The following is a 26,914-nucleotide window of genomic DNA, read 5'->3' as shown; positions in this document are numbered from 1 at the left end:
ATCCGGGGGAGGGGAGATTTATTATAGCTGAAATAGAATATGGTGATACTTCAATAATTATTTGCAACGTGTACGGCCCTAATGAACTAGATTTAAAGTTTTGGGATAATATATACATTAAGCTTTTCCCCTATCTGGACAGGAACCTGATTATTGCTGGGGATTTCAATATGACAATGACTCCAGTGTTGGACAGAACCAGACTTGGTAAGCAGGCTTCAAGTAGAAAAGCATAAGAAAGATTGTTCTGCGCTTTTCGCAATAAATTAAACCTCCATGATATATGGCGAATAAAGAACCCTGACTCAAGAGCATTTTCATGTATATCTAAAACCCATAAAGTAATGTCACGTATAGATCTCTTTCTAATCAATGATTCTATGTTGTCTTTAGAACTAGACCCCATGATAAACGATATAGTTATTTCTAACCACGCGACAGTTAGTCTTAGCTTAGCTATAGACGGTATCAGGCGTCGAAAGATAGGAGCTAATAATTGTTTTTCCCAAAACATCTTGTGTTAGATACTGACTTTAATAGATTCTTAGCCCATAAATGGAATCAATATAAAATCGACAATAAAAACTATTATCAGAAGATAGAGATCTTTTGGGAAGCCGCTAAGGCGGTTCTACGGGGCGAAATAAAAGCTTACTTGGTTAAATGGAAGAAAAAGATGCGGGAGCGGGATATCCAATTGTCAAATCAACTTAAAAATAGCTATAAATTATACCTCAATAACCCTAACAATGTAACGTGGACCAGCTATATAAAAGCTAAAGCAGAAAGAGAGGGATTTTTAAAAGTAAAAAGTGCAAAGCAGGATAGGAGGGCAAACACCTTCTTTGCTAGTTATCATGGGAGGTCAGCAAAATTTTTATCTAAAATAATTAAAGGGGGAAAAGAAGGAAGGAAAAATATCACCAGCATTAAAAAAGGGGACACAAGATTTACATCACCAAGTGAGATTTGCCAAACAATGTATGAATACTACCAAGAAATATATACTGTAGGACCCTGTAATGAGAAAGCTAAAGAGCAATTTTGGAACAACGTATCTCTCCCACAATTAACAGAGGAGGAAATGGTAGAATTAAACCAACCTATATCAGATCAAGAAATTTTAAAAGCTATAGACAAAGTTAAACTAAATAAAGCTCCAGGACCCGATCAATTACCTGCTGAATTTTATTGAATACTTAAAAACGAAATTGGAGAAACGTTGCAAGACTTATTTAACCACTATTTTACTAAAAATTGCTCACAATCAAACCTCTTTGCTGCCTCCATGGTTATTCTTATCCACAAAAAAGATAAAGATCCTGAAAACCCTAACGCCTAAAGGCCAATATCATTGCTAACAGCAATAGTAGCAGACAGACTGAAAAAACATATTAGTAATTTGATCCATATAGACCAAATGGGATTTATGCCAAGTAGGAACGTATCAAAGAATATACGAAAGGTTTTATTAGTCTTGAGCCAGTATTGGAATAAAGTTAAGGATTGTGTCAAACCAGGTGAGGTAGATATGGCCCTTTTAACTTTAGACGCTGAAAAAGCATTTGATGCAATAGTATGGGATCACTTATTCACTTCACTATCCCGTTTTGGTATTAGTGGTAATTTTCTTAATTTCGTCAAATTAATTTACAAGGCACCTTGTTCCACTCTGTTTATAAATGGGCATCTCTCCCCTAAGATAATGTTGAGGAAAGGGACTAGACAAGGATGCCCCTTGTCACCTTTACTGTTTAACCTCTCGATAGAACCACTAGCGGTAAGACTTAGACAAGTGTTAACTGGAATTAAGCTGGGAGATGGTAATGTAATTTTATCTTTGTATGCAGATGACCTATTACTTTTTTTTATCTAGAACTGCACGTAACATACCGATATTATTAGAAATAATTAATGAATTTGGATCATTTTCTGGATATAAAGTAAACTACCCAAAATCAGAATTACTTTGGATTATACGACCTAAAAGACAGATTTGTCACCACCCATTTCGAGAGGTTGAACAAATTAAGTATCTTGGTTTATATTTAAGTTTAAACCCGGGGTTGTGGTATACCTTAAATCATTTTAAATCTTTTCAAGAAACTAGATACTTAATAGAAAAGTGGAGACCAATGCCCATCTCTGTATCTGCCAAAATTATGGTGTTGTAAATATTTGTATTTCCACGGCTGTTGTACATACTACAGAATCTTCCAATCCCTATTAAAAATGTGGACATAAAGAGATATGAAAAAGAGTGTAAATCTTTTATATGGGGTGCAGACAGGGTGAGACTTTCAAAAAATATTTTATATCTTGATAAAGAATATGGAGGGTTTGGTCTACCCAATCTTAAATTATATAACCAGACCACAATGTTAAAAATAGCAATTGACTGGATCACGGAAAAAGATTATTGTTCTTTTACATATATAGACAGGGCCGTCTTTAATATTGACTGGACCCCGGGCAAACATTTTCTTGGGCCCCCCCTCCCATGCAATTTCGCTCTCCACCCTAACATCCCAAAAAACAACTAAATCAATTTTTTTTTTTTTTTTTTTTTTTAATTATTAGCCCAGCAGTGGATCATCCACTGCTGGGCTAATAATTAAAAAAAAAATTGCAATATGTGAAACTGGACCTAAGCAGTACTAATAAGTAAATAAATATATAAATTCCTCCACTTTGGATTAATTTAATATGCTTTTGAATGTGATTCTGGTGTGAGGTTAGCTGGTTAAAGAGATTTAGAGCAGCCAACAGGAGCAAAGCAAGGTAAAGACTGAGGCGGAAGCATAGAGGTGCAGACAGATATAAGTTTACTGACTGGAACAGTAGAACTACTATGGGAAGCTGTAAAATCTGAAACAGAGAGAAATAAAAACTATAAAAATAAACCTTACCTTAATGTGTGAAGTATCAGCATGACACTATACATCAGCCACAGCAGCACATGTCACTACTTTGCTAGGAACAAGTTCCCTCTCATCCTGCACTAGACAATGCTGCATGGGGGAGGGGCATGTGTACACTCACTTATTCTTCCCACTGACACCTTTCTACAAAGCACTGTTTTCCTAACAAACTTCAGTTAGTTGACCTTAGAGCCACAGCAGAAAGAGCAGGGATAAGGGGACCAGCAGACTGCATGTTGTCTGCCCAAGGCTGCATGGATACAGACGAGTCACACAGCCTCAAGACTGAAGAGAGCAGTGTGTGCAGCTGCACAGATGCTCAAATCCTCACGTGCCTGACACTCCAGATTTCGGCTGCATGCGCCTATAGTCAGCCCTACCCAGAAACAATCCCCACCACCAGAGCAGTTACCTGGTAACAGTGGTAACCCCAGCAGGACCTTTTCTGATGCAGTGGGATTGACTGGATGCCTAGTTAGGGCTTAGCATCCAGTCCTGCACAGTGCACATCTAAAATGGCACTAGCTTGGAATGTCACATGACTTTGGCACGGTCTGGCACCTTTTCTCACAAATAAATATAAGCAGAGAACGTTTGACTGTGACAATATTAGGACTGACTGTGTCCCCCCCCCATGTTACATGACATCAGCAGTCTGGCATGAACTTAACTTTTTTTTAGGACTATAGGGCCCCTCAACAAAGACTGGGCCCAGGGCAGCTGCCCCTTTTGCCCTGTGTTAAAGACGGTCCTGTATATAGAGGGTAGTCTGATAAAGTCTTTTACCTTAAAAGCTATTCTACACACTCCTATGGATAGACTGCCATCATTGGTACTAAATATTAAGATCATAAGTAACGTGGTTAAAGTTTGGCAGAAATTTTGCTCAGAACTCAAGATAAATTTTAGATTTTCCAAATTTCTCCCCATCCTGGGACATCCAGAGTTTTCGCCAGGATTAAGTTATGGTATTTTTCATATTTGGAAAAGGGTGGGCATAGAATATTTGGGGCAACTAATTGAGAAAGAGACTGGGATATTTAAATCCTTTGTACAGATAAAAGAAGAATTTGATATACCAAAGCAACATTTTTTTGCATTCCTGCAGGACAATTTTACAAGCATACATTACAAAATTTCTCTTGTAACTCCCAGCTGGGGATAATAGGAAGTGGGATCCAGATATACCTGGCAGGTTATCACTCTATATCAATTTGGTATAGAATGATAATGAAAAATGTTGGTAATATACACTAAGGCCTAGATTTGGAGTTTGGCGGTAGATGGGCTGTTAACGCTACGCAGGCTTTTTTCTGGCCGCACCATAAAATTAACTCTGGTATCGAGAGTCCAAAAAAATGCTGCGTTAGGCTCCAAAAAAGGAGCGTAGAGCATTTTTACCGCAAATGCAACTCTCGATACCAGAGTTGCTTACGGACGCGGCCAGCCTCAAAAACGTGCTCGTGCACGATTCTCCCATAGGAAACAATGGGGCTGTTTGAGCTGAAAAAAAACCTAACACCTGCAAAAAAGCAGCGTTCAGCTCCTAACGCAGCCCCATTGTTTCCTATGGGGAAACACTTCCTACGTCTGCACCTAACACTCTAACATGTACCCCGAGTCTAAACACCCCTACCCTTACACTTATTAACCCCTAATCTGCCGCCCCCGCTATCGCTGACCCCTGCATTATATTATTAACCCCTAATCTTCCGCTCCGTAAACCGCCGCAACTTACATTATCCCTATGTACCCCTAATCTGCTGCCCCTAACACCGCCGACCCCTATATTATATTTATTAACCCCTAATCTGCCCCCCTCAACGTCGCCGACACCTGCCTACACTTATTAACCCCTAATCTGCCGAGCGGACCTGAGCGCTACTATAATAAAGTTATTAACCCCTAATCCGCCTCACTAACCCTATCATAAATAGTATTAACCCCTAATCTGCCCTCCCTAACATCGCCGACACCTAACTTCAATTATTAACCCCTAATCTGACGACCGGAGCTCATCGCTACTATAATAAATGGATTAACCCCTAAAGCTAAGTCTAACCCTAACACTAACACCGCCCTAACTTAAATATAATTTACATCTAACGAAATTAATTAACTCTTATTAAATAAATTATTCCTATTTAAAGCTAAATACTTACCTGTAAAATAAATCCTAATATAGCTACAATTTAAATTATAATTATATTATAGCTATTTTAGGATTAATATTTATTTTACAGGCAACTTTGAAATTATTTTAACCAGGTACAATAGCTATTAAATAGTTAAGAACTATTTAATAGTTACCTAGTTAAAACAATAACAAAATTACCTGTAAAATAAGTCCTAACCTAAGTTATAATTAAACCTAACACTACCCTATCAATAAATTAATTAAATAAAATACCTACAATTACCTACAATAAAACCTAACACTACACTATCAATAAATAAATTAAATACAATTTCTACAAATAACTACAATTACATAAACTAACTAAAGTACAAAAAATAAAAAAGAACTAAGTTACAAAAAATAAAAAAATATTTACAAACATAAGAAAAATATTACAACAATTTTAAACTAATTACACCTACTCTAAGCCCCCTAATAAAATAACAAAGACCCCCAAAATAAAAAAATTCCCTACCCTATTCTAAATTAATAAATTTAAAAGCTCTTTTACCTTACCAGCCCTGAACAGGGCCCTTTGCGGGGCATGCCCCAAGAAAATCAGTTCTTTTGCCTGTAAAAAAAAAACATACAATACCCCCCCCCCAACATTACAACCCACCACCCACATACCCCTAATCTAACCCAAACCCCCCTTAAATAAACCTAACACTAAGCCCCTGAAGATCTTCCTACCTTGTCTTCACCTCAACAGGTATCACCGATCTGTCCTGGCATCCGGTGCTGAAGAGGTCCAGAAGAGGCTCCAAAGTCTTCCTCCTATCCGGCAAGAAGAGGACATCCGGACCGGCAAACATCTTCATCCAAGCGGCATCTTCGATCTTCTTCCATCCGGTGCGGAGCGGGTCCATGTTGAAGCAGCCGACGCGGATCCATCCTCTTCTTCCGGCGTCTCCCGACGAATGACGGTTCCTTTAAGGGACGTCATCCAAGATGGCGTCCCTCGAATTCCGATTGGCTGATAGGATTCTATCAGCCAATCGGAATTAAGGTAGGAATATTCTGATTGGCTGATGGAATCAGCCAATCAGAATCAAGTTCAATCCGATTGGCTGATCCAATCAGCCAAACAGATTGAGCTTGCATTCTACTGGCTGTTCCGATCAGCCAATAGAATGCGAGCTCTATCTGATTAGCTGATTGGATCAGCCAATCGGATTGAACTTGATTCTGATTGGCTGATTCCATCAGCCAATCAGAATATTCCTACCTTAATTCCGATTGGCTGATAGAATCCTATCAGCCAATAGGAATTCGAGGGACGCCATCTTGGATGACGTCCCTTAAAGGAACCGTCATTCGTCGGGAGACGCCGGAAGAAGAGGATGGATCCGCGTCGGCTGCTTCAACATGGACCCGCTCCACACCGGATGGAAGAAGATCGAAGATGCCGCTTGGATGAAGATGTTTGCCGGTCCGGATGTCCTCTTCTTGCCGGATAGGAGGAAGACTTTGGAGCCTCTTCTGGACCTCTTCAGCACCGGATGCCAGGACAGATCGGTGATACCTGTTGAGGTGAAGACAAGGTAGGAAGATCTTCAGGGGCTTAGTGTTAGGTTTATTTAAGGGAGGTTTGGGTTAGATTAGGGGTATGTGGGTGGTGGGTTGTAATGTTGGGGGGGGTATTGTATGTTTTTTTTTACAGGCAAAAGAGCTGATTTTCTTGGGGCATGCCCCGCAAAGGGCCCTGTTCAGGGCTGGTAAGGTAAAAGAGCTTTTAAATGTATTAATTTAGAATAGGGTAGGGAATTTTTTTATTTTGGGGGTCTTTGTTATTTTATTAGGGGGCTTAGAGTAGGTGTAATTAGTTTAAAATTGTTGTAATATTTTTCTTATGTTTGTAAATATTTTTTTATTTTTTGTAACTTAGTTCTTTTTTATTTTTTGTACTTTAGTTAGTTTATGTAATTGTAGTTATTTGTAGAAATTGTATTTAATTTATTTATTGATAGTGTAGTGTTAGGTTTTATTGTAGGTAATTGTAGGTATTTTATTTAATTAATTTATTGATAGGGTAGTGTTAGGTTTAATTATAACTTAGGTTAGGACTTATTTTACAGGTAATTTTGTTATTATTTTAACTAGGTAACTATTAAATAGTTCTTAACTATTTAATAGCTATTGTACCTGGTTAAAAATAATTACAAAATGTCCTGTAAAATAAATATTAATCCGAAAATAGCTACAATGTAATTATAATTTATATTGTAGCTATATTAGGATTAATTTTACAGGTAAGTATTTAGCTTTAAATAGGAATATTTTATTTAATAAGAGTTAATTAATTTCGTTAGATTTAAATTATATTTAACTTAGGGGGGTGTTAGTGTTAGGGTTAGACTTAGCTTTAGGGGTTAATCCATTTAATATAGTAGCGATGAGCTCCGGTCGTCAGATTAGGGGTTAATAATTTAAGTTAGGTGTCGGCGATGTTAGGGAGGTCAGATTAGGGGTTAATACTATTTATAATAGGGTTAGTGAGGCGGATTAGGGGTTAATAACTTTATTATAGTAGCGCTCAGGTCCGCTCGGCAGATTAGGGGTTAATAAGTGTAGGCAGGTGTCGGCGACGTTGAGGGGGGCAGATTAGGGGTTAATAAATATAATATAGGGGTCGGCGGTGTTAGGGGCAGCAGATTAGGGGTACATAAGGATAACGTAGGTGGCGGCGCTTTGCGGTCGGCAGATTAGGGGTTAATTATTGTAAGTAGCTTGCGGCGACGTTGTGGGGGGCAGGTTAGGGGTTAATAAATATAATACAGGGGTCGGCGGGGTTAGGGGCAGCAGATTAGGGGTACATAAGTATAACGTAGGTGGCGGTCGGCAGATTAGGGGTTAAAAAAATTTAATCGAGTTGCGGCGATGTGGGGGGACCTCAGTTTAGGGGTGCATAGGTAGTTTATGGGTGTTAGTGTACTTTAGGGTACAGTAGTTAAGAGCTTTATGAACCGGCGTTAGCCCAGAAAGCTCTTAACTCCTGCTTTTTTCCTGCAGCTGGAGTTTTGTCGTTAGAGCTCTAACGCTCACTTCAGAAACGACTCTAAATACCGGCGTTAGGAAGATCCCATTGAAAAGATAGGATACGCAATTGACGTAAGGGGATCTGCGGTATGGAAAAGTCGCGGCTGAAAAGTGAGCGTTAGACCCTATTTTGAGTGACTCCAAATACCGGCGGTAGCCTAAAACCAGCGTTAGGAGCCTCTAACGCTGGTTTTCACGTCTAACGCCGAACTCTAAATCTAGGCTTTAGAATCTCTTAATATCAGGTGGCTAAAATTATTCCCAGAGTTATCAGCCCAGAACATTAAACAGAGCATAGATGTGGTTGGTTACAAATTTATCTCTTGGAAAGAATCGCACAGCTATCTGATAAATTTTGCATATATTAACCCTGTCCGCTTAGCCAAATGGGATAAGAAATGTAAAGGGAACTGTTTTCATTGTTACGCCCCGCAGGCTGACATACTCCACTGTTTATGGTATTGCCCGAAGATACATCAGCTATGGGAAAATATAGCATTTTGGCTAAATAGGTTTGTAAGCCAACCAGTGCTTTTTACACCTGCGAGTATCATCTTCTTTAGGCTTGATAAGTATTTTGTAAAGGAAGAGTATGCATTAATCATTACAGCTATACAAATTGCCCAGATGTTAATTTTCCGACATTGGAAAGCTAAAAAGTACCCAACGATAGCTGAATTTGGTCAAAAAATGATTGATCAATTAATCATAGAGCAAATGAACTTAGAGCCTAATAAGGAAAAACATGCTAGAAACTTTTATATAAAATGGGTCAAAATTATCAGATTACAACCAACAGAGCTACAAGTAGAGATTTGAAGCCCCTGCGAGAATCAGGATTCTTGTTTGCAGAAGAATTATAGAACGTGGGAGTTTTATACAATATATACTTGGTACTAGGAGGAGATAGTTGACAGCTAGAGAGACCCAATTTTTCAACTTGTGGGTTTTTTGTTTTTTTTCTTCTCAGTGGTGTCTATTTCTGTTTTATGCTGTGTCTTGTTTTGTTTTGTTCGGTTTTGTTTTGTCTTACGACATGTGGTGTGTATATATTAAAAAAAGTCCCAATTCAGATACTAAGAGTAAATGGACTTTTCACAGTAGATAAGTGATGATTTTTTTTGAAGGATAGAGACATTGCCATAGGTTGAAGGTCTTAGTTGAATTTTGTTAGAAATGAATTATTATAAGGTTACCCCTTGTTGTATGGTAATTGATTGTGATATGACTGTATACATATGTTTCTTTTCTTATATGACTCTATGTACAGTATCATGATAAAAAGAGATTAAAAAAACAAACTACTATCATTACCTAAATTATTCCTTTTTAAAACTAAATACTTACCTATAAAATAAACCCTAAGCTTGCTGCAATATAACTAATAGTTACATTGTAGCTAGCTTAGGTTTTATTTTTATTTTACAGGCAAATTTGTATTTATTTTAACTAGGTAGAATAGTTATTAAATAGTTATTAACTATTTAATAACTACCTAGCTAAAATAAATACAAAAGAACCTGTAAAATAAAACCTAACCTAAGTTACAATAACACCTAACACTACAATATAATTAAATAAATTAACTAAATTGAATACAATTACCTAAATTAAATTAAATTAGCTAAAGTACAAAAAAACTAACACTAAATTACAAAAAATAATAAACAAATTACAGATATTTAAACTAATTACACATAATCTAATAGCCCTATTAAAATAAAAAAGCCCCCCCCAAAATAAAAAAAAAACCTAGCCTAAACTAAACTACCAATAGCCCTTAAAAGGGCCTTTTGCGGGGCATTGCCCCAAAGTAATCAGCTCTTTTACCTGTAAAAAAAAATACAAACAACCCCCCAACAGTAAAACCCACCACCCAAGCAACCAACCCCCCAAATAAAATACTATCTAAAAAAACCTAAGCTCCCCATTGCCCTGAAAAGGGCATTTGGATGGGCATTGCCCTTAAAAGGGAAGTTAGCTATTTTGCTGCCCAAACCCTAACCTAAACCCCCCCCCCACCCAATACACCCTTAAAAAAACCTAACACTACCCCCCTGAAGATCAACTTACCGGGAGACGTCTTCATCCAAGCCGGGCCGAAGTCCTCAACGAAGCCGGGAGAAGTCTTCATCCAAGCCGGGCGAAGTGGTCCTCCAGACAGGCAGAAGTCTTCATCCAGACGGCATCTTCTATCTTCATCCATCCGACTAGGAGCGGGTCCATCTTCTAGACATCTGACGCGGAGCATCCTCTTTATCCGACGACTAAAGCTGAATGAAGGTACCTTTAAGTGACGTCATCCAAGATGGCATCCCTTAGATTCTGATTGGCTGATAGAATTCTATCAGCCAATCTGAATTAAGGTAGAAAAAATCCTATTGGCTGATGCAATTGGATCAGCCAATAGGATTGAACTTCAATCCTATTGGCTGATTGCATCAGCCAATAGGATTTTTTCTACCTTAATTCCGACTGGCTGATAGACACCTGCCCGTTCACCCCTCCAGTAACTATCGAGACCCTCACTATGAATGGACTTTACCGCTTGTATAAGTGGTCAGACTGTATGGTGAATGTGTCACACTGTCTCTCTCAACTGTACCCAGCGTCACCATTACCCGGTTTGGCTCACAGAAGAAATATCAGGGAAATCATGTGCTTGGACTTCCCCCTGGATCACGATCTAGAGTACTCAATGGTCCGGAGACATAATGCAGAGGATATCATACAGGCTAGTAGTGCCCTTCATGATCCCCAAGCAAGGCTGTGCCATAAGATGGGCATTGGGTGATTAAAGCTTTCACTATACCTAGTGCCCATTTGCGGTATTCCCAAGTGATAAATAGTTCTGTGATCCTGGTTATTTCACTTTTTGACATTGTAGTATTTTATCTTCTTTATTGTTTTTTTTCCTGCTGGGGTTTTGTGGGAGAATGTTAGACATATTTGTAGAAATGTCACGCATAAAATGTACCTGCTGTTTATCTAGGGATAATCAAGTCTGCAGCCATGCGATTACATCCCTTTATTACTCTTTGTATGTAAATCAGATGGCTGTTAAGGTTCCTACATATGTCATAGAGGCTTCCTCTGTAAACTGCAGGCAGAATGGTAATTGTTACGTATAGCTATTTCCATCTTACATATAGTTGGAGGACACTGTACACTGAGGGAGCTTGTCCTGACCACTATAGATAATGACAATCTGCCTGTTTACTTCTGTAGTATTGCCTTTGGATAAGAAATACTTCGCAACTGCCTAAACTCTATGTCATTTACCCTTCTCTTACTACATACCCCCCACTAAGGTCCAAACAGAAAGTTCTGACCCCACCCCCACACCTCAGCCATCATTGTTACTTCTATCTAAACCTTTTAGACTCACATTACTTACAAAATGCTCCCCGCAGGTCCCCATTCTGGTCATTACCTTTTGTACATTGATAGCTCACATAGTCCCATAAATATTCTTATCCTGTTACCCCATCACAGTAGGCTCCGCCCTCCCTGCTTTTTCCTCCCCCTCCCCTCCCCTCCCACAATTGGCTCTCGCCCACTGTAACCCCTCTTCTTTCATGTTCACCCTGACCTTCTCGTGGTCATTCTCAATTCTAACTCCCCACATCAAGACAGGAATTTCCACTTTATTCATTCTATAGGGGCAGAGATTAGATCCCTATCACTAAAATATAAAATGAAGTCTTATCATAACCTGTCCGAACTTAAAACTGACACCTTTCCAGACATAGCATGGGTTCTATTGGTTCTGGCCAACCTTTCACTATTCATACTGTTATGATTATTTTTCGCAAGTCCTAAAACTCTTGACTCAATTAGCTGCCTGGAACAGATACTCCCTCACTAACCACATGGATAACCCTTATGTCATGTCACTGTATGTTATATTTAGATGTCAAACTGATGCACGGGCAATTGTTGTTGTAATATATATCTCATTGTCTGTTGAAACTTCAATAAAAAATATAAAAAAAAAAAAAAAAAAAGTATTTCCCCATAGGAATCAATGGGGCTGCGTTAGGAGCTTTGCGCTGCTTTTTTTGCAGGTGTTAGGTTTTTTTCAGCCGGCTCTCCCCCATTGATTCCTATGGGGAAATCGTGCATGAGCACGTTTAGCCAGCTCACCGCTAACGTAAGCAGCGCTGGTATTGAGGTGAGATATGGAGCTAAATTTTGCTCTTCACTAACTTTTTTACGGTTAACGCTGGGTTTCTAAAAACCAGTAATACCAGCGCTGTCTGCAAGTGAGCGGTGAGCTTAAACTGCTCGTTAGCACCGCACCACTGTTAACGCAAAACTCGTAATCTAGGTGTATGTTAGGTTACTTTATAGTTTAAACTTAGGTTTTTTTTATTTCACAGGTAAGTTTTTATTTATTTAAAGATAGTTATATTGTAAATTCAATTTAAAATTAGGGGGGTATTAGGTTTAGGGGTTAATAGTTTAATTGTGTTTTGCGATATGGGGGGCTGGCAGTTTAGGGGTTAATAGGTTTATTATAATAGTAGCAATGTGGGGGCTGGCAGTTTAGGGGTTAATAGGTTTATTATAGTAGTTGCGATTTGGGGGGGCGGTGGATTAAGGGTTAATAAGTTTAATAAAGTATTTGCTATGCTGGGGGGTGGCGGTTTAGGGGTTAATAGGTAGTTTATGGGTGTTAGTGTACTTTGTAACATTTTAGTTATGAGTTTTGTGAAACATTTTTGTTTTGCAAAATCCATAACTACTGCTCTCAAATTGCGGTATGGATCACGGCGGTATAGGCTATAACACAAGTATTTTAGCAGGACCGCACAACCTGTAATAGGGCGCTATGGAAATGGAGAGTTGCATTACAGGTTAAAATGCTTATGGTATAACTGTACCACCACAACTTGTAATACGGGAGACCTGCCATTCCACACGCAATCGCTAATTTTTCAGCGGTATAGCTGCACCGCACCATACCGCAAAACTTAATTGACCTATATTTTGCAAAGTGCCTTAAATGGGCATTTCTGACATTAACATTAAGGCTAGATTACAAGTAGTGTAAGTATAACAAGAAGTTAATTTTTTGAGAACTGGGTAACGCTGGTATTAAAAGTTGAAAGTAAAAATTTTGCGCTCACGTGAAACCCGGTGCATGCAAAACTTTAACCAGAGGATAACATGTTTGTGATACCATATTCACCCCTTTGAATTCAATGGAGCAGCAATGTTAAAAAATAATAATATCTATGCTCATGCGTACACCCCCCTCACAATAAGTCCCCTTAAAAAAATTCTCACCATTATTACACTGTGGGGCCTATTTATGAAAGGCCTGTCGGACATGATCTGACATTGCGGATCATGTCCAACAGACCTCGCTGAATGCGGAGAGCAATACGCTATCCGCATTCAGCATTGCACCAGCAGCTCTTGTGAACTGCTGGTGCAATGCCGCCCCCTGCAGATTCGCGGCCAATCGGCTGCTAGCAGGGGGTGTCAATTGCGGCGATGTCTGTCCTCAGAGCAGGCGGACAGGTTATGGAGCAGGCGGACAGGTTATGGAGCAGCGATCTCTAGACCGCTGCTTCATAACTGGTGTTTCTGGCGAGCCCAAAGGCTCGCCAGAAACACGGGCCCTCAAGCTCCATACAGAACTTGATAAATGGGCCCCTGTGGAAGTAATCCCAGTCCTCAAAAAAGTAATCACAGTCCTCAAAAACCCTTATACTAAAACCAAAGTAACCCCGCCAAAAAAAAACTCTCTTTAAAAAACTTACTCTAAAAATTGCTCTGAAAAGAGTATTTATCAGGCATTGCCCTGAAGTAATCACATGCTCTATTTGAATCACGAAAGAAACACTTTGGGTTTCCTATCCCTTTAAATCAATTTTGAATCTCATTTTTTTTAATAAATATATGTGTGTGTGTGTATGTGTGCGTGCGTGTGTGTCTGTGTGTGCGTGCGTGTGTGTGTGTGTGCGTGTGTGTCTGTGTGTGTGTGCGTGTGTGTGTGTGTGCGTGTGTGTGTGCGTGTGTGTGCGTGTGTGTGTGTGCGTGTGTGTGTGCGTGTGTGCGTGTGTGTGTGCGTGTGTGTGTCTGTGTGTGTGTGTGTGCGTGTGTGTGTGTGTGTGCGTGTGTGTGTGCGTGTGTGTGCGTGTGTGTGTGTGCGTGTGTGTGTGCGTGTGTGCGTGTGTGTGTGTGTGCCCGCAGGCGACACTGTCTTCAATCTTTTCCTCTTTCTATTATTTTCTATACCTAATATTTATTTTTTTCTTTACAAATTCTCTACTTCTGCATTGAGTAGCGCTGGGAAACTGACTTGTTTACTTGTATTAGAGTCTTTGTTTCTTTTTTCTTTTTTTTTAAATCTGTGAATGACAAAAATGTCATGTACCTTATAATAATGTGTTTATTTTTAAACTGTATTTTGTCTTCATAAGAGCAAGGTATTTTTTCTTCCATTTTTATTATAAGAGTAAAAATGCTCATTCAACAGCACATGATGTTTTAAGAACATTATTATTGCTCTTATTTTGTACCAGTGCAACTGATTTATTTTTATTTTGTAAAATGTACAAAATGTAATAAAAAATATTGAAAAAGAAAACCTATACTAAAACTACCCCCCCCCCCCCTCTCAAAAAACATTATGGCTAAACCCCAAGGCCTCGATCCGATATAAAACGTCGCCCGCAGAAGACGGCGACGCCAAATTTTGCACAGGTTTGGTATCCTATATACGGCGTAACTTAGAAGTTACGCGCGTATATTTCTGCCTTTGCCCGTCGTTTTTTGGCCCATAGACTGACATACAAAACACGCGCAGTTTGGTATCCAATATACGGCATAAGGACTTACGCGCGCAGATTTCTGAAAATCTACTCCATTCTCATCTCGCCACAAATTGAAGGCGCAGCAACCCTTGCATTGACTTAGAAACCAACGTAACTCTCTGAAGGCCTAACAAATGCATGCTTAACAACATACATATCAGCAGCTTGATCACAAATAGTTAACCTCTTCAAAGCATTTATTATTCCTGCCCCTGCAAGTGTGTCAAACCAATCACAAAGGGGTGCATCATTGGGCACAAGGGGTCATCATGGGGCACAAGGGGTCGTCATGGGGCACAAGGGGTGCATCATGGGGCACAAGGGGTCATCATGGGGCACAAGGGGTGCTGGAAGCCCTACAATCCCCTGTTGTTCCGTCTACACATGCTGATTCTGTAGTTGCTGCTGAGGTCCATGGTGATGGTGCTGCCCCTGCTGCAGCTGGTCATTGAATTACATACTGCGGATTTCCACTGCATGTAAGTGAAACTACTACATTACACCCCCATTCCCTTAACCACCCTAATTACTAAGAATATATCATTAGTTTAATTCATGTTTTGGTCACTATGATTTATTGACTATCATTTTGAGGAATGAAAATGGATGTTTATACCTTATGTTAACACCTTCTGTAAAAACATTATTATTTAGATATATATACCCATGTGCAGGGATAGGCAAGGTGTCCTTCACTAAAAGTCTTTACCTTAGAAAATGTCCGCCACAGCCTTGGCTCGTGCCTATCCCTGCACATGGGTCAATTTCTATTGGATGTGAGAAACCTTGATTTACATCTTAAAAGTGAATATCACTATATGTACCCTTCATACACAACTATGTGATGTGGTTTAGAGAACATGAATATGTAATAACCATGATGATATTACCTTTTTTGGGCCATTTCCACACAGGCCTTATTATATTTTTCAAAAATATTAGTGTACTAAAACACCCCTCACATGGATGTGGATGACAATTATATGGTAAATAACAGAGGACAAGATTTAGGCTGAAATATAACAATATTTTTTTTTTTAGGCTTCTTAGATGAGGGGGCTGAGGTGCCTGGAGTGGCTCTCCTGGGTCTCCTGGGTTGTGTGGATTCAGAGGATTCTGCAGGAGTGCTGGCCACAGATGAGTGGCTGGAGGCAATGTCCTGCTGGTGTGTGAAATGCTCCACCAACACACCCAACAGTTGGTTTTGTTCCCGCCATCTGTTGTCAGTTTGCATCTGCATATCTGAAATTACTCTCATCATCTGAGATTGGTTCTGGACTATACCACTTAACGATGCTGCCATGTCCCGTTGCAGCTCAATGGAACGCTGGAGTAAAGTCTGTTGGCTCCTGTAAAACCTACGTTGGTCTCTCTGCATTCTCTCGCAGGCTGCTGTGAGCCTCCACTGAAGGGCAATGTATTCGTCACCCAGGGCAGAAGTCAGAGGACCTACAGGCTGTTCACCAGCAGGGATTATAGGCGCAGGTTCACCTCTAGCTGCTGTTGCATCTGGAACTATGACAGGTGTTGCTTCAGGAGGAACAATGACAGCTGGTGCTTCAGGAGGAACAATGACAGCTGGTTCTTCAGGAGGAACAATGACAGCTGGTGCTTCAGGAGGAACAATGACAGCTGGTGCTTCAGGAGGAACAATGACAGCTGTTGCTTCAGGAGGAACAATGACAGCTGGTGCTTCAGGAGGAACAATGACAGCTGGTGCTTCAGGAGGAACAATGACAGCTGGTGCTGCAGGAGGAACTACCACAGCTATATGCTCCTTTTCATATGCTGGAGCTCTTCCAAGGGAAGCGGATGATGGAGCTCTCCGGGTGGACTGGTAGTCCCATTGATGACTGGTGTGCGACCACTCAGCCTGTCCAGTCTGTATGTCCTGTTGGTAAAAGTCCTGACTGGCCTGATATTGGGAGGGGGGGTAAAGACATCTACCCTTTGGGGATGCCTTGGCTGCCCCTCATAACCAAAAGAATAGTCCTCCGGTCAGGGCTCCTGCCAAGGCTCCTCTTCAAAACTTGGTGGCATGACGTATGGGTCCTCAACAGAGGCAATCCAACCAACCTCATGCCTGGGAGCATGCTTTTGAGGGATTCTCTGGCCTGGTGGTTGTGGTAGAGGCATTCTCTGGCCTGGTGGTTGCGGTGGATGCATGCCCGTTTGCACCCTGGTGACAGGAGGTTCTGTGGAGGAGTCAAATGATGAGAGGTATTAGTACAATCATATATATATCCATGTGGGCATACAATGTACATTGATACATGCTAGGGCCTATACTCATTCTCATGTCAAACTCTATAACATGCATGTGCACATTGTGATTTGTGATATGAGGGATTTTAATATGCAAAGTATACATGTATGTGTTTCATACAATAGTTATGTGTACATGTCAGTGATAGATAAAATGTGTTCTTTAAGTGACACTATGGTCACACAATTTCCTTTAGCCTGATGTAGGCACATAACGTGTTTTCTTGAGCTAAACGTATTGCGATGGCTATAGTGTCCATTTACTGAAAACTCTACATGTGGCCTGTGTTACTCCGAGACATGTTAGTATTTAACTATTCCACCTCATATCATGAATTTCAATGTGTTAAGTAGCATTAAATGGACATTAAACCCATTTTTATTCTTTCATGATTCAGCTAGAGCATGCAATTTTAAAGAACTTTCTAATTTACTTCCATTACCTAATTTGCTTCATTCTCTTGATATTCTTAGCTGAAAAGCATATCTAGATAGGCTCAGAAGCTGCTGATTGGTGGCTGCACATCAATGCCTCATGTGCATTGATATTTAATAAACAAAGAATATCAAAATAATGAAGCAAATTAGATAATAGAAGTAAATTGGGATGTTGTTTAAAACTGTATTCTCTATCTGAATAATGACATAAAAAGCGTTGGTTTAATGTCCCTTTAATGTGAAATATAATTGTAGATGTTTTTGTTAGTAGGCCAAATACCATGCTCCTTATTGTGTACATGAATGTGTGACATTAAAGGATGTTATATCTCAAATACATATAATACTGGTGTGTGGGATGTTACTCACCAGCATGCTGTGCTGATGTTTCAGTCCCTGAGTCACAAGCCCCTGGAAGTCCATGGACTGCTGTGACGCTCAGGGACCTGCAAATGATCTCCTGCCACTCATTATATTCCGCCTCCAGGGGAGGACCACCGCCTGTTCCCCTCTGGTGTATGGCTTCTTGGCCCATTTTCTCCTTCACCCGCCTCTTGCAGTCATTCCGCCTTTTCTTGAGCCATCCACATTCCTCCTCTGCTAGGCCACGCTGTTGGCTGCCTCCTCGACCCTCAGCCATGCATCTTTACACCTTCGGGCAAAGAGGGCAGTGTGGTTCTCCATGACGGCCTGGACTAGCGCAAGGTTTTCAGCAAAAGAGAAGTTGGGGCACCTCATGCGCTCCTCGTCCTGGGCCGCCTGGCTCCCTCCCTGGGATGTCCCTGGTGTGGGTTCCTCCCTATCCTCTCCCTCCTCCCCCCTTCTATCCCCATGTCCACCCTCTATCCCTCTTCTTAGTGTGCCTGGCCTTGGGGCAGCCCCACTCCCATCCTCCCTTCTAACTCTCCCTCTCCCCACTCCACTCACTCCCTGACGGGGACCCTGCTGCTCCTCCTGTCCATAATCCTCTCCCTGCAACTCCCCTTCCCTCCCCCCCCACCCTAGCTCTCCCTGTCCTCCTCAAACTACACACACTCACACTCACTCCCACTTCAATCACACACAATCACAACCAAACACTCAGCCTATCACACTGTAAAATATAAATAAAATGTGTGAGGTGTTAGAAAAAAAAAGTGTTGTGTATTTTGTATATGTGTGTATGCAAAATGTGTGCAATCTGTAAAAAAATGTGTTACTAAATGTACAGGCTTAACAATCCAAAAATCCGACCTAACTAACTGAATGAAATGCTCCTCTCTCACTGCTCTTACCACTAATCTCTACTCACCGTAGTGTGCTGTAGCTCCAAGAACCAACCAAACACACTAAAGAAAATGGCCGCTGCGAATGGGTTTATGTATGAATTTTGAATGGCGTAATTACGTGTTGCATCTTTTAGAACTGGCCGTTGTTTTTTACAATTTGTAGCCTAATTTGCATAAAACTACACTTTATTGAGACTTTACGTGAACAAAATACTGGCGTAAGTACTTGCGACGACTAAAATGTGTATTTGCGCACATTTTAGTTGATCGCCGGTTTTTCCTACTTACGCCAGTTTAGCATCTGACGGGCAGTATATTGGATAGGTCGAGTTGTGAGGTGAAATTACGGGCGGCGCAGGTTCTCTCGCTTGGGCCGAAAACTATGACCTATATCGGATCGCGCCCCAAAAGTTTGTACTCACCAACTTGAATTCAGCTCCTTAGGCAGTTCGATGACAGCACTCCTCTTCAGTCTTCATCCAAAGCGTTGGTCATCTGGTGCTGTCCTCTTCTTTTTTTTTTGGACCCGATCCATCTTCATGCTGTCACTGCAGCACACTGAAGATTGAATGCAAGGTTCCCCCTTATATAGAGGTTCCCTTGCATTTCTATTGGTTGATTTCTGCATTCTAATTCAAATCAGCCAATAGTATGAACACTTTTCAAACTTGCGATCATGTTTGTGCTTCTTGCACAAATGATTGCTCTCATCTTGTAATCTAGCCCTAAGAGAGGTGCCCAGTAATAATTATCTTGCACATTGTCACTAATGACACAAGCGTGTTATTAATATACAACATGTCTGCTATAGTGCGGTCACAATATTATTAGTAAAACAATTTCAGTCCAGTGTTAATTTATATCAGCTATAAAAATAGAATATAAAAAAAAAATCCAAAAAACATGTTTTACAAAGTTCAAAGTTAAAAAACATAATTTATGTAAGAACTTACCTGATAAATTAATTTCTTTCATATTAGCAAGAGTCCATGAGCTAGTGACGTATGGGATATACATTCCTACCAGGAGGGGCAAAGTTTCCCAAACCTCAAAATGCCTATAAATACACCCCTCACCACACCCACAAATCAGTTTAACGCATAGCCAAGAAGTGGGGTGATAAGAAAAAAAGTGCGAAAGCATAAAAAATAAGGAATTGGAACAATTGTGCTTTATACAAAAAAATCATAACCACCACAAAAAGGGTGGGCCTCATGGACTCTTGCTAATATGAAAGAAATGAATTTATCAGGTAAGTTCTTACATAAATTATGTTTTCTTTCATGTAATTAGCAAGAGTCCATGAGCTAGTGACGTATGGGATAATGACTACCCAAGATGTGGATCTTCCACGCAAGAGTCACTAGAGAGGGAGGGATAAAATAAAGACAGCCAATTCCGCTGAAAATAACCCACACCCAAAATAAAGTTTAAATCTTATAATTATAAAAAAACTGAAATTATAAGCAGAAGAATCAAACTGAAACAGCTGCCTGAAGTACTTTTCTACCAAAAACTGCTTCAGAAGAAGAAAACACATCAAAATGGTAGAATTTAGTAAAAGTATGCAAAGAAGACCAAGTTGCTGCTTTGCAAATCTGATCGACCGAAGCTTCATTCCTAAACGCCCAGGAAGTAGAAACTGACCTAGTAGAATGAGCTGTAATCCTTTGAGGCAGAGTTTTACCCGACTCGACATAGGCATGATGAATTAAAGATTTTAACCAAGATGCCAAAGAAATGGCAGAGGCCTTCTGTCCTTTCCTAGAACCGGAAAAGATAACAAATAGACTAGAAGTCTTTCGGAAATTCTTAGTAGCTTCAACATAATATTTCAAAGCTCTAACTACATCCAAAGAATGCAATGATTTCTCCTTAGAATTCTTAGGATTAGGACATAATGAAGGAACCACAATATCTCTACTAATGTTGTTAGAATTCACAACCTTAGGTAAAAATTTTAAAGAAGTTCGCAACACCGCCTTATCCTGATGAAAAATCAGAAAAGGAGACTCACAAGAAAGAGCAGATAATTCAGAAACTCTTCTAGCAGAAGAGATGGCCAAAAGAAACAAAACTTTCCAAGAAATTAATTTAATGTCCAATGAATGCATAGGTTCAAACGGAGGAGCTTGAAGAGCCCCCAGAACCAAATTCAAACTCCAAGGAGGAGAAATTGACTTAATGACAGGTTTTATACGAACCAAAGCTTGTACAAAACAATGAATATCAGGAAGATTAGCAATCTTTCTGTGAAAAAGAACAGAAAGAGCAGAGATTTGTCCTTTCAAGGAACTTGCAGACAAACCTTTATCCAAACCATCCTGAAGAAACTGCAAAATTCTCGGAATTCTAAAAGAATGCCAGGAAAAATGATGAGAAAGACACCAAGAAATATAAGTCTTCCAGACTCTATAATATATCTTCCTAGATACAGATTTACGAGCCTGTAACATAGTATTAATCACAGAGTCAGAGAAACCTCTTTGACTAAGAATCAAGCGTTCAATCTCCATACCTTTAAATTTAAGGATTTGAGATCCTGATGGAAAAAAGGACCTTGCGACAGGAGGTCTGGTCTTAACGGAAGAGTCCACGGTTGGCAAGAGGCCATCCGGACAAGATCCGCATACCAAAACCTGTGAGGCCATGTTGGAGCCACCAGCAGAACAAACGAGCATTCCTTCAGAATCTTGGAGATTACTCTTGGAAGAAGAACTAGAGGTGGAAAGATATAGGCAGGATGATACTTCCAAGGAAGTGACAATGCATCCACTGCTTCCGCTTGAGGATCCCTGGATCTGGACAGATACCTGGGAAGTTTCTTGTTTAGATGAGAAGCCATCAGATCTATTTCTGGAAGTCCCCACATTTGAACAATCTGAAGAAATACCTCTGGGTGAAGAGACCATTAGCCCGGATGTAACGTTTGGCGACTGAGATAATCCGCTTCTCAATTGTCTATACCTGGGATATGAACCGCAGAAACTAGACAGGAGCTGGATTCCGCCCATACCAGTATCCGAGATACTTCTTTCATAGCCAGAGGACTGTGAGACCCTCCTTGATGATTGATGTATGCCACAGTTGTGACATTGTCTGTCTGAAAACAAATGAACGATTCTCTCTTTAGAAGAGGCCATGACTGAAGAGCTCTGAAAATTGCACTGAGATCCAAAATATTGATTGGTAATCTCACCTCCTGAGATTCCCAAACCCCTTGTGCCGTCAGAGACCCCCAAACAGCTCCCCAACCTGTCAGACTTGCATCTGTTAAAATTACAGTCCAGGTCGGAAGAACAAAAGAAGCCCCCTGAACTAAACGATGGTGATCTGTCCACCACGTCAGAGAGTGTCGTACAATCGGTTTTAAAGATATTACTTGAGATATCTTTGTGTAATCCCTGCACCACTGGTTCAGCATACAGAGCTGAAGAGGTCGCATGTGAAAACGAGCAAAGGGGATCGCGTCCGATGCAGCAGTCATAAGACCTAGAATTTCCATGCATAAGGCTACCGAAGGGAATGATTGTGATTGAAGGTTTCGACAAGCTGTAATCAATTTTAGACGTCTCTTGTCTGTCAGAGACAGAGTCATGGACACTGAATCTATCTAGAAACCTAAAAAGGATACCCTTGTCTGAGGAATCAATGAACTTTTCGGTAAATTGATCCTCCAACCATGATCTTGAAGAAACAACACAAGTCGATTCGTATGAGATTCTGCTAAATGTGAAGACTGAGCAAGTACCAAGATATCGTCCAAATAAGGAAATACCACAATACCCTGTTCTCTGATTACAGACAGAAGGGCACCGAGAACCTTTGTAAAAATTCTTGGAGCTGTTGCTAGGCCAAACGGCAGAGCCACAAACTGGTAATGCTTGTCTAGGAAAGAGAATCTCAGAAACTGATAGTGATCTGGATGAATCGGAATATGCAGATATGCATCCTGTAAATCTATTGTGGACATATAATGCCCTTGCTGAACAAAAGGCAGGATAGTCCTTATAGTTACCATTTTGAATGTTGGTATCCTTACATAACGATTCAATATTTTTAGATCCAGAACTGGTCTGAAGGAATTCTCCTTCTTTGGTACAATGAAGAGATTTGAATAAAACCCCAGCCCCTGTTCCAGAACTGGAGCTGGCATAATTACTCCAGCCAACTCTAGATCTGAAACACATTTCAGAAATGCTTGAACCTTCGCTGGATTTACTGGGACACGGGAAGGAAAAAATCACTTTGCAGGAGGCCTTATCTTGAAGCCAATTCTGTACCCTTCTGAAACAATGTTTTGAATCCAAAGATTGTGAATTGAATTGATCCAAATTTCTTTGAAAAATCGTAATCTGCCCCCTACCAGCTGGGCTGGAATGAGGGCCGCACCTTCATGTGGACTTGGGAGCTGGCTTTGGTTTTCTAAAAGGCTTGGATTTATTCCAGACTGGAGATGGTTTCCAAACTGATACCGCTCCTGTGGGTGAAGGATCAGGCTTTTGTTCCTTATTGTGACGAAAGGAACGAAAACGATTATTAGATCTAAATTTACCTTTAGATTTTTTATCCTGTGGTAAAAAAGTTCCTTTCCCTCCAGTAACAGTTGAGATAATAGAATCCAACTGAGAACCAAATAATTTATTACCCTGGAAAGAAAGGGAAAGCAAAGTTGACTTAGAAGACATATGAGCATTCTAAGTTTTAAGCCATAAAGCTCTTCTAGCTAAAATAGCTAGAGACATATACCTGACATCAACCCTAATGATATCAAAGATAGCATCACAAATAAAATTATTAGCATGTTGAAGAAGATTAACAATGCTATGAGAATTATGATCTGTTACTTGTTGCGCTAAAACTTCTAACCAAAAAGTTGAAGCTGCAGAAAAATCCGCTAAAGATATAGCAGGTCTAAGAAGATTACCTGAACATAAGTAAGCTTTTCTTAGAAAGGATTCAATCTTCCTATCTAAAGGATCCTTAAAGGAAGTGCTATCTGCCGTAGGAATAGTAGTACGTTTAGCAAGAGTAGAGACAGCCCCATCAACTTTAGGGATTTTGTCCCAAAATTCTAATCTGTCAGATGGCACAGGATATAATTGCTTAAAACGTTTAGAAGGAGTAAATGAATTACCCAAATTATTCCATTCCCTGGAGATTACTTCAGAAATAGCATCAGGGACAGGAAAAACTTCTGGAATAACTACAGGAGATTTAAAAACCTTATTTAAACGTTTAGATTTAGTATCAAGAGGACCAGAATCCTCTATTTCTAATGCAATTAAGACTTCTTTAAGTAAAGAACGAATAAATTCCATTTTGAATACATATGAAGATTTATCAGCATCAACCTCTGAGACAGAGTCCTCTGAACCAGAGGAACCATTATCAGAATCAGAATGATGATGTTCATTTAAAAATTCATCTGAAAAATGAGAAGTTTTAAAAGACCTTTTACGTTTACTAGAAGGAGGAATAACAGACATAGCCTTCTTAATGGATTTAGAAACAAAATCTCTTATGTTAACAGGAACACTCTGAGTATTAGATGTTGATGGAACAGCAACAGGTAATGTAACATTACTAAAGGAAATATTATCTGCATTAACAAGTTTGTCATGACATTCATTACAAACAACAGCTGGAGGAATAGATACCACAAGTTTACAGCAGATACACTTAACTTTGGTAGATCCAGCACCAGGCAGCGTTTTTCCAGAAGTATCTTCTGACTCAGTGTCAATCTGGGACATCTTGCAATATGTAATAGAAAAAACAACATATAAAGCAAAATTGATCAAATTCTTTAAATGACAGTTTCAGGAATGGGAAAAAATGCCAGTGAACAAGCTTCTAGCAACCAGAAGCAATAAATAATGAGACTTAAATAATGTGGAGACAATAGTGACGCCCATATTTTTTAACGCCAAAAAAGACGCCCACATTATTTGGCGCCTAAATGCTTTTGGCGCCAAAAATGACGCCGTATCCGGAACGCTGACACTTTTGGCGCAAAAAAACATCAAAAAATGACGCAACTTCCGGCGACACGTATGACGCCGGAAACAGAAAAAAAAATTTGCGCCAAAAAAGTCCGCGCCAAAAATGACGCAATAAAATGAAGCATTTTCAGCCCCCGCGAGCCTAACAGCCCACAGGGAAAAAAAAGTCAAATTTTAAGGTAAGAAAAAAATTGATTTATTCATATGCATTATCCCAAATATGAAACTGACTGTCTGAAATAAGGAACGTTGAACATCCTGAGTCAAGGCAAATAAATGTTTGAATACATATATTTAGAACTTTATATAAAAGTGCCCAACCATAGCTTAGAGTGTCACAGAAAATAAGACTTACTTACCCCAGGACACTTATCTACATGTAGTAGAAAGCCAAACCAGTACTGAAACGAGAATCAGTAGAGGTAATGGTATATATAAGAGTATATCGTCGATCTGAAAAGGGAGGTAAGAGATGAATCTCTACGACCGATAACAGAGAACCTATGAAATAGACCCCATAGAAGGAGATCATTGAATTCAAATAGGCAATACTCTCCTCACATCCCTCTGACATTCACTGCACGCTGAGAGGAAAACCGGGCTCCAACCTGTTGCAGAGCGCATATCAACGTAGAATCTAGCACAAACTTACTTCACCACCTCCATGGGAGGCAAAGTTTGTAAAACTGATTTGTGGGTGTTGTGAGGGGTGTATTTATAGGCATTTTGAGGTTTGGGAAACTTTGCCCCTCCTGGTAGGAATGTATATCCCATACGTCACTAGCTCATGGACTCTTGCTAATTACATGAAAGAAAGGGCACTTTGGTGAAATGAAAAAGTTGCAGTTACTGTCTATGGAATATCAATAAGCAGAAAACAAAATATTCTTCCTTAAAAAAAAAAAAAAAAAGACAAAAGTTTAAAACATGTTTTTTTTTTTAAATCCCCAAAAGACTTTACATACATATTATATCATTTTACAGTATAATACATATATGTACTACAATGTATACACATGTATAATAAACCCACATCCCCATCTCCTATAGGTTGCTTATTAACATGTTTTTTTTTTTCTTTATTAACAATGTTGATCACAGACATATGGGCATTCCAAGGGAGTTTAATGTGGGTCCCATGGGTGTCACCTGTATTTTAATGGGGAAGAGGTGGTTTAAAACGTTTAAGCCTACCTAGGTCTAGCTTTCAACAAATAATACCAAGAGAATAAAGCAAATTTGATGATAAAAGTAAAATAGAAAGTTGTTTAAAATTGCATGCACTATCGGAATCATGAACTTTTGTCTAGACTGTCCCTTTAACTGTGTCCTAAAGAAGGAGGTGACACTGATACACACTTTAAACTGTTGAAAACATACATTTCCAATGTTCCTGGTCCTTTGACTCCTGTGAATATACCTCGTGGAGGGTCAATGATATTCTGTGTTGGGTTCATTTTCTTTGCATTTCCAGTAAAAATTGGAGAACCTCTGGTGACGTGTATCCATTCCCTAGGATAATTTAGTGGAGCCACAGAATTCAGTGTTATGTAAATAATATATTATTTTGGTGTTCTCTTGATACACCATATATGTATGTGTTTCCCTGTTCTTCACACACTGGTGTGTGTTTTGAAGACAGTCCTCAAGAAATTGCGGAAGAGTTCAAGTTGAAGGAAAGTATTGTTCTTTGTAATCTGTATAATCTTGCTGAGTGTGCCATGCTATTTATTAATTTTCTGTTTCAATATTAACCTGTATATTACACTTTAAGAAGTTTACTTTGTAATACTTTGTGTGCGAGTGCTTTGATTTAGTACTTTCTAAATGAACTCTCCATAGGCTGATATCCTCTCAACTTAGTTTGATTAGACATTTGGTTTAGATCTTGCTATCATTCCAAATGTAAATGAATACAAAGACTGTCTTGTAAAAGCAACATTGGTTTATTTATGTGTTTGTTCATCTGTTA

General features: G+C 39.7%; 1 protein-coding gene across 1 annotated transcript in view; it reads right to left on the bottom strand.

Moving 5' to 3' along the window:
• Nucleotides 1–19,380, bottom strand: part of MBIP (MAP3K12 binding inhibitory protein 1) — a 412,911-nt gene extending 393,531 nt beyond the window's left edge. The window contains exon 1 of the mRNA XM_053697736.1: nt 19,360–19,380. The gene's annotated coding sequence lies outside the window, so the exon portion shown is untranslated. The remainder of the gene's footprint in view (nt 1–19,359) is intronic.
• Nucleotides 19,381–26,914: the final 7,534 nt, after the last annotated feature.

This window comes from Bombina bombina, chromosome 1 (assembly GCF_027579735.1).
Source record: "Bombina bombina isolate aBomBom1 chromosome 1, aBomBom1.pri, whole genome shotgun sequence".
In the NCBI taxonomy this organism is placed as follows: Eukaryota; Metazoa; Chordata; class Amphibia; order Anura; family Bombinatoridae; genus Bombina; species Bombina bombina.
Note: the sequence above shows the minus strand (reverse complement) of the source record. Positions and strands in the feature narration are given on the sequence as shown.